This window comes from Gossypium arboreum, chromosome 1 (assembly GCF_025698485.1).
Source record: "Gossypium arboreum isolate Shixiya-1 chromosome 1, ASM2569848v2, whole genome shotgun sequence".
In the NCBI taxonomy this organism is placed as follows: domain Eukaryota; kingdom Viridiplantae; phylum Streptophyta; class Magnoliopsida; order Malvales; family Malvaceae; genus Gossypium; species Gossypium arboreum.
In genome coordinates, this window is record NC_069070.1 from 22,754,573 (window position 1) to 22,763,115 (window position 8,543).

The 8,543-nt window shown below is 38.5% G+C and overlaps 1 non-coding gene across 1 annotated transcript; it reads right to left on the reverse strand.

The window, feature by feature from the left end:
* Nucleotides 1-8,046: 8,046 nt before the first annotated feature.
* On the reverse strand, nucleotides 8,047-8,153 carry LOC128281888 (small nucleolar RNA R71). The gene has a single exon (XR_008272171.1). It is a non-coding gene; the product is annotated as a small nucleolar RNA R71 (small nucleolar RNA).
* Nucleotides 8,154-8,543: the final 390 nt, after the last annotated feature.

Below are 8,543 nucleotides of genomic sequence, written 5' to 3' on the forward strand. Positions count from 1 at the left end.
TGCAAATAAATAAAGGGGGGATCTTGACTTTATTTTATTTTTGTTCTTAGGTTATTTTAGGATTAAGTTTAATTAGGAATCTTTTATTTTATTTTTTTGCATAATAAAACAAGAGAAGGAAATCACTAATAAAATGTGAGCAAGTCACAAAGTTTAAAGTGTGGCAATAGATATATACATGTCTAGGATTGGATTTAGAAAGAGCTTGGTACTTAAGCAGTCAAATTGATTCACCTCATCTTTTCTAAAATCCTACTTGGTGTATAGTATTTGTTCACTTTAAACAATGAGGACATTGTTCATTTTAAGTTGAGGGGACTGAAAATTTGAATTAATTCCACTCAGAATAAAATTTTTCTTTTAAATTATGATTTGGATATTTTGTTCAAAAATTTGAATTTTGTTAAGTATGCTCAATTTAAGTATGAATAAAGTTCTATTATTTCAATAAATTATTATGTTAGCTTAATAATGACATGAACGTATTTTATAATAGAGCATGCAAATTCATACCATAAAATTTTTAGTCTTTAGGAAAGTTAGGTATACATGAAAGTTTAAGTCTTTAGAATTGACTTAGTAGTTTCTTGAGGCGAAATCCTAGGGAGCATCGAATGTTGGAAATGATTTAGGCAACTATTGTTTGGACCGTTTGAGCCTTTCAAGCCCACCCTGGTAAGATTTTATCCTTTGAAACCCAACTTTGAGACTATATGACCTAATTTTATTTCGACCCTTACAATAATTAGCCATTACTTTTCGCTTAATGATCTTAAAATTGTCCCAAACACTAGACTCAGTAATATTCAAGACGTACTTCGAAAATAAGTTTAGGGGAGTTAAAAAGAAGTATCAATTGCTCAAGAATTGCAGTACACAAAGTAAGTGCTCGTGTAAAAAAGAAAAGAGAGAGCACATGTATTTGAAAGAGATGTACAAAAGAGCATATAAAAGTCAAGTTGGTGTATCAAAGGTAAAAACTCCGAAGGTTCATTTGAGGCTGAGTCTAGGGTTTTTAAACCAAATTTATCCATCCTTCACCTACCCCTAGCCTAGCCACGTTACAACCTTGTTAATGACCTATTGATTCAAAGTCCTCATGCTACCTACATTAGTAGAGAGAAATTGCTACGATCAGCATATGAAGACATAAGTTAAGCTTAATGATTGCAACTTAGTCTTGAATAAAGGAATAAAAATCAAATTGGTAAGGGTTAACATGTCTTGTTACAAAAGCATTTAGTCTAAATTTTGCTATTATAATAAGTTGTTGAATTTAATTTGAGCAATATGTATACTTAAGTTAGCATAACCATCAGATTTCTTGTTTTTGAGCATAAGTATTTTCTATCTATAATTTTCTATTTTTAACAGCCAAAATCAGCTATAAAAGCCACCCCTTGCTGATCATTCAAAGCATCCCTCACTTCACATCATTCTCTCATTCCCTCTCTCACTTTTCTCTCATTTTTTTCCATTCCATTCCCTCTTGTTCAAGTGACAATTTCTTCTCTTGGGAAAGAGGCTTCCATCAGCCATTTTGGAGCAGCAATTAGGTGTTCATAAGCCACCTTGTTAGCCAAGGCCAATGAAGAACGAAGAACGGAGCAACTAGTCATGCCACGGAGAAACACCAGACTTGCCTCTTGTTCCCTAACTCTTTAATTTTTGTTGTTGTTTTGACGAACATGTTTGTGAATATTTATGCTATTGAAATGGTTATTTTAATCAATTCAGCTTAAATTATGTTTGTGTTGGGTTGATTATATTCTGTCTGCTTGAATTGTTCAAATGATGTTTATGCTGTTATAAGCCTCGATAAGATGCTTGACTAAGTAAAATCATGCCTAAGTTATTCTTGCATTACGACTGTGAGGTAACAAATGAATTAGTTATTTAAATGGATTGCAATTTTAATTAGTTGACACAATACTTAATCAGTGCATGTTTATTCTTCTAAGGTAGCTGAAGGTTAAATTAGCAATATATCTAGCGATATTATTGCCTTGCATAACTTGCAAGATTATTGTGATTAAATTGTTCCAAGGTAGGGATATCTTGTTACTTCACAAAGTCTTTTATATGCTTATTAGATTTAATTAATCGGTTGAATTGACATAGGGGTATGCAAGAGATTGGTTCAATTTAATGAGTATGTATGTACAGTAGCATGTTTGCTTGCTAGAATCTGTTTAGTCGGTTGAATTAACATAAGGATATGTCAAGAGATGAATGGATTTTTGGTATGTAAATTTATTCATAAGTTAGCGAATTACCGGGTTGCTGTGAATTTATTCGTAACAGTGTAAACATGAGTTTAGTAATTCTGAGTTCACGAAATATAATTAATTCAACACAAGTTTGTTACATTGATTAAATCTTATTTGAAATCATGCACTAGAACTCCTTTGTTTTATTTTTAATCATTTACTTAGTTTTTAAATAGTTTTTTACCACATTTTAAAACCAAATTATTTTTACCTCACCAAAGTGTTTTACAATTAATTTCATAAATAATTCTTTTACAGTCCCTGTGGGTATGATAACTCGACATTTACTTGTCACTTTATTACTTGTTGCGATTGTGCACACTTGCACATTTTTCTGTCGTTCCATTAGGGGCCGTGACAGTGGCAGTAGAGGGGCTTAAGTGGCATCCTTATTGTCTGGGAATCTGCTTAACTTGGATACCAGTGAGACACTGGTATCACCTATGACAGAAACTAGGTCTCGAGATTGTGCGACTAGGGACAACGCATTGTCCCAGGCCATGCTACGAATTTTAGAGAAGGTCATTGGGCCAAACACTGGATCTGGGGGCCGAGGGTCGATTACAGAATGACTCCTGTCTAATGGGATTGAATTATTCAGGGGCGTTACTGGAGTTGCCCCTAATGTGGCTGATTATTGGATGGAAGCCACAGAGAGAATTATGGACGACCTAGATTCTACTGTTGAGCAGAAGCTTAAGGGAGCTGTATCTCTGCTTTGTGATGAAGCATACCAGTAGTGGTTGATGGTTAAGGAGGGCACCTAGCCTGACGGATTGACATGGGATCTTTTTAAGTTGGCTTTCCAGAGTAAGTATGTAGGGGCCGGTTACATTGACGCAAGGAGACGGGAATTCCTTAATCTCACCTAGAGAGACCGTACAGTGGCAGAATATGAGGCTGAATTCCTGAGGCTGAGCCGTTATGCATGAGGCATGGTGGCATCTGAATATGAGAGATGTGTTCGTTTTGAGAATTGCCTTAGGGATAACCTGAGGGTGCTGATAGCTCTCTAGAGGGAGCGTGAGTTTCCTGTTTTGGTCGAGAAGGCCAAGATTGCTGAGGATGTTAAGCGCGCGAAGCGTCAGAACAGAAATCGCAAGAGGGGTGAGAACAAGAGGGATTCGGGGCCCTTAAGTTCTAGGTTGAGGCCTAAGAAAAAGGCCAGATCTGATGGGCCAGTGAGAGTTAGGCCTCTTGTTGCACCTACTAGGGTGGCACAGTGTGGGCACTATGGTAGACGCTATTCGGGCGAGTGTTGAAGGACTACTAGGCGTGCTTGAGATGTGGGTCGACCGAGTACTGTGTTCAGGATTTCCCGTTGAGAACTGATTAGGTGCAAGCTTTGGGTTCTGGTACTGCACAGCCGCTGAGAGTAGTTCAGTAGATATTTAGAGGCCGAGGTCAAGCCAGGGGTGGTAATGTCATGGGCCGAGGACAGAGAGCACCGGGTAGAGGTGCTGGACTATCTGAGGTAAGGCAGCCTGCTTTTGTTTATTCTGCTCGTCGCCATGAGGACCGAGATGCTCCTGACATCATTACAGGTACGTTTTTAATTTATAATGTACCTTATCTTGCACTAATAGACATAGGCTCTACACACTCATATATAGCTAGTACTGTGTCTGAAACCTTGAGTATTCTGATTGAGAGTACTTCTAATAAGGTAACTATTGTGAGTCCATTGGGACAGTCCATCTGAGTGAGTAAATTGTTTAGATACGTTCTATTGGAGGTCCAAGGGACAGTATTTCTGGATGATCGAATGGAACTTTTATTTGGGGAGTTCAATCTAATTTTTGGAATGGACTGACTGGTTAAACACCAAGTGAGTCTGGATTGTGCGATGAAAAGGGTTGTCTTAAGGACGTGAAGAACAGTGAGGTAGTGGTGATTGGGGAACGGCGTGACTACCTGAAAAATGTGATTTCTGCTTTGGCAACAGAAAATTTAGTGAGAAAAGGGTGTAAGGCATTTTTGGCCTACGTTAGTATTTCTGATTCTGTGGACTCTTTGGTTAAAGACATCAAAACTGTGAGGGATTTTCCAGATGTGTTTCTTGAGGACCTATTGGGGTTGCCTTCGAACCGTGAGGTAGATTTTAGGATTGATTCCTGGCACAGATCCGGTGTCTATCACCCCTTACCAAATGGCATCAAAAGAGCTGACGAAACTCAAGGCTCAGATTCAGGAGCTATTAGACTGTGGGTTCATTCATCCCAGTGTGTCTCCATAGGGAGCACCTGTCCTATTTGTAAAGAAGAAAAATGGGACAATGCGGATGTGTATCGATTACCTTCAGTTGAACAAGGTAATGATCAAGAATAAATACCCACTTCCGAGAATAGATGATCTATTTGACCAGTTCAAAGGGGTTTCTGTGTTCTCTACAATTGATTTTTGATCGAGATATCATCAATTGAAAGTAAAGGAGGCTGATGTGCATAAGACGACATTTAGGACTCGGTATGGACATTACGAGTTCCTAGTTATACCCTTTGATTTGACTAATGCACCAGCGGCATTTACAGACTTGATGAACCATGTGTTTTAGCTTTATCTGGACCAACTTGTGGTGGTATTTATCGATGACATTTCGGTGTATTCTAAAACAGAGGTTGAGCACGATGAGCATCTCAGAGTGGTTCTACAGACTCTCTGTGAGAAACAGTTATTTGCGAAGCTCAGTAAGTGTGAATTCTGGCTCCTAGAAGCGACCTTTTTTGGACATGGTTTCGACTGAGGGGATTTGGGTGGATCCTCATAAGATTGAAGCTGTGCTGAGTTGGAAATAGCTGAAGAATGTCTCTAAAATTTGTAGTTTTTGGGGCTGGCAGGATATTATCGGCTATTCATAGAGGGGTTCTCCTTGATTGCTGCACCGATGACTAAGCTTCTGCTAAGGGAGTTCCTTTCGTTTGGACTGATGCACAGCAAGAGAGTTTTGGTAAGCTTAAGATTGTTCTGACTCAAGCTCCTATTCTGATATAGCCTGAGCCTGGTAGGGACTTCGTGGTTTACAATGATACATCGCATGTGGGTCTAGGTTGTGTTTTGATGCAAGATGGAAAAGTCGTTGCTTATCCGTCTCGGCAGCTTAAGACACATGTTCTGGAGTTGGCAGTGGTTGTCTTCGCTTTAGAAATCTAGAGGCATTACCTGTACGGTGAAAAGTGTACTATCTACACTAATCACAAAAGTCTCAAATATCTCCTCACCTAGAAGAAGTTAAATCTTAGGCAGCGTAGATGGGTTCAACTACTTAAGGATTATGATTGCACTATCGAGTACCAACCGGGTAAGGCCAATGTGGTGGCCAATGCGTTACGCCGTAGGGCTATGACTGATCTGAGAGCGATGTTTGCTCGATTGAGTCTTTTCAATGATGGGAGTCTACTAGCTGAACTGCAAGTGAAACCGACATGGATTGATCAAATCAGAGATAAATAGTTGGGGGACAAGTCTTTAGAAATGTGTTTTTGTCAGGTTGAGAGTGGTGTTACTACGAATTGTGGGATTAATCAGGATGGGCTATTGTGTTTCCACGGTTAGATTAGCATACCGAATGACGAGGGCTTGAGACAGTCAATTCTGAGGGAGGTGCATAGTAGCCCCTATACTATGCATCCCGGTAGAAAAAAAGTGTACCGAGATCTGCGAAATGTATATTGGTGGCCAGGGTTGAAGTATGAGGTTATTGACTTTGATAAATTGTAATTTTTACATGTTTTTATCCCATGGTTAGCACATTTATGGATGGTTTCTCCTTAGATTTTTTGAATTTGATGCTCCTAATCCTTTAATTTCATGTTTCATACTTAGGCGAGCATAGGAAAGTAAAAAGAGTGAGAAACGGGGTGAAAACAGAGAAAATGGACCCACATGGGAAATCAACATGGCCTGGACTTCCTCACACGGGCATCTCACACGGCCGTGTCCCTTTGGCAGGATCGAAGCATGACTTACACGGGTAGACAACACGCCCGTGCCTATTTAACAGCCTTGACCACGAGCTGGAGTAATCGCACAGGGGCGTGTCCTTGCCGAGCCCAAGTATAACCCTATTCGAAAAAGGCCAATTTTGAGGGCTCCAAGGCATTCTAAAGCCTATTTAAACACTTAATGAGGCACTTAGAAAGGGGATAGGGTGTAGGAAACAGGGAATTACTCAAGTAAAGCCAATTGATCCATCTCAGAAGCTGGATTCATCATCAAGACTGAAGATCTCCCTTCAAGTTCCTTCAGGAGTTTTGGGTTTTCTTATGTTTTGTTATCTTTATGCTTTTGAGATGTTTTCTTTCATAAGCATGAACTAAACCCCCTAAATACCTAAGGGAATGAAACCTAAGACGGATCTTGTTTTTATTATCTGAATTGTATGATAAATATTTGACTTGTTCTTAATTATGTGTTTTAATTCTTGTTTTAATATTCTAGGATATTTATTCAAGTTAATGCTCTTATTCAGAGGAGGAATAGACCCTCTCTAAGAGTAAATTTGTCATAATTAAGCGGAGTTGATTGCACGCCTAGAGATAGGATGATAAGATTTTGCCGGATTAGGGTGAAACCTAATAAGGGGATCCATAGATCGAGTTAATGCAACACTAGGTGTTAATTAGAAAGAGATTTCAATTAATCAACCTAGGGTTAGACGTTACTAGTCTCTAGAGAGATAATAATATAACTTAGGGATTTCTACGGATCATGTCAAATGAATAAATCGTCTGATTCAGAGTCAAATAACAAGTGAAGTCTAGGTGGATTTTTCCTTGGGTATTGTCTTAATCAATCAAATTTTCCCAAAAGCTTTTCCCCAATTTCTCTCTTTGCACTCTTAGTTTAGTTAATTCATTTAGATAAACAAATCCCTTAATTTTTAGGCTAGATAATAGAAAGAAAGTAATTAATAGTACTCTTGGTTCCTTTGGGTTCGACAATTTGGTCTTGCTAAAGCTATACTACTGTTCGATAGGTACACTTGCCTTCATTGTGATAATAGTTAGTTTCAAGAACGATTAATTATAAATTTTTAAAACCTACCGCGAATATCACATATCAAGTTTTTGGCGCCGTTGCCGGGGAACTAGGATATTAGGAACACTCAATTTTTATTACTTTATCCATTCTACTTTATTTGCAATTTTAAATTTTCTTTTCTTTTCTAATTCTTCATTTATTCTCTTCTGACAGGTTTTTCTAGTTTATGACCAGAAAAAAAACCCATCAGGACCTTTACTGTTTGATAGTGAGATCGACCGCACAATTCGCAAAAAAACCAAAGAGAAATAAGGCGAAGCTTAAGATACACAGAGGAAGAGCAAAATGACGATATTTCAACCACAACCGAGGAGATGGCTGAAAACCAAGAAAATTCTCTACCTGTTGCGATTACTCAGAATCCTGCTCCGTGTACTATGTATGATTATGCTAAACCTTCTTTAACAGGAACTGAATCGAGCATAGTTAGGCCTGCTGTTGCTGCAAATAATTTTTAACTAAAACCTAACACCATTCAAATGATCCAACAGTTTGTTCAGTTTGATGGTTTCCAGGACGAGGATCCCAACGCTCACTTGGTAAATTTCTTAGAGTTTTACGACACTTTTAAAATCAATGGTGTTTCTGATGATGCCATTCACCTTCAGTTTTTCCCTTTTTGCTGAGAAATAAGGCTAAAAAATGGTTGAACTCGTTACCACGAGGGTCAATCACTACTTGGGAACAAATGACCGAAAAGTTTTTATTAAAATATTTTCCTCCTGCTAAAACAGCCAAATTACGTAATGATATCTCTTCTTTTATACAGATGGATTTAGAAACATTCTACGATGCATGGGAGAGATACAAGGACCTTTTGAGAAGGTGCCCTCACCATGGGTTACCACTTTGGCTACAGGTTCAAACATTTCATAATAGCCTGAATCCTTCGGCTCGACAGATGATCGATGTAGCCGCTGGTGGAACCATCAATAATAAGACACCTGAAGATGCTTATGAATTTATAGAAGAAATGTCACTGAATAATTATCAGTGGCAAGTTATGAGGACAAAGCTAACAAAAGCAGCCAGTGTTTATAACGTCGATTCTGTCACCATGCTCTCTAATCAGGTAGAACTCTTGAATAAGAAAATTGATGGTTTTCTTAGTTCTTCACAGGTTCACCCAGTAATGCAGTGCGAAGCAAGTGGAGGTGGATCAAGCAATCCAGAATACCCACCTTATAGCCAGAACATGGAAAACGAGCAGTTAAATTACATGGTAATAATTCT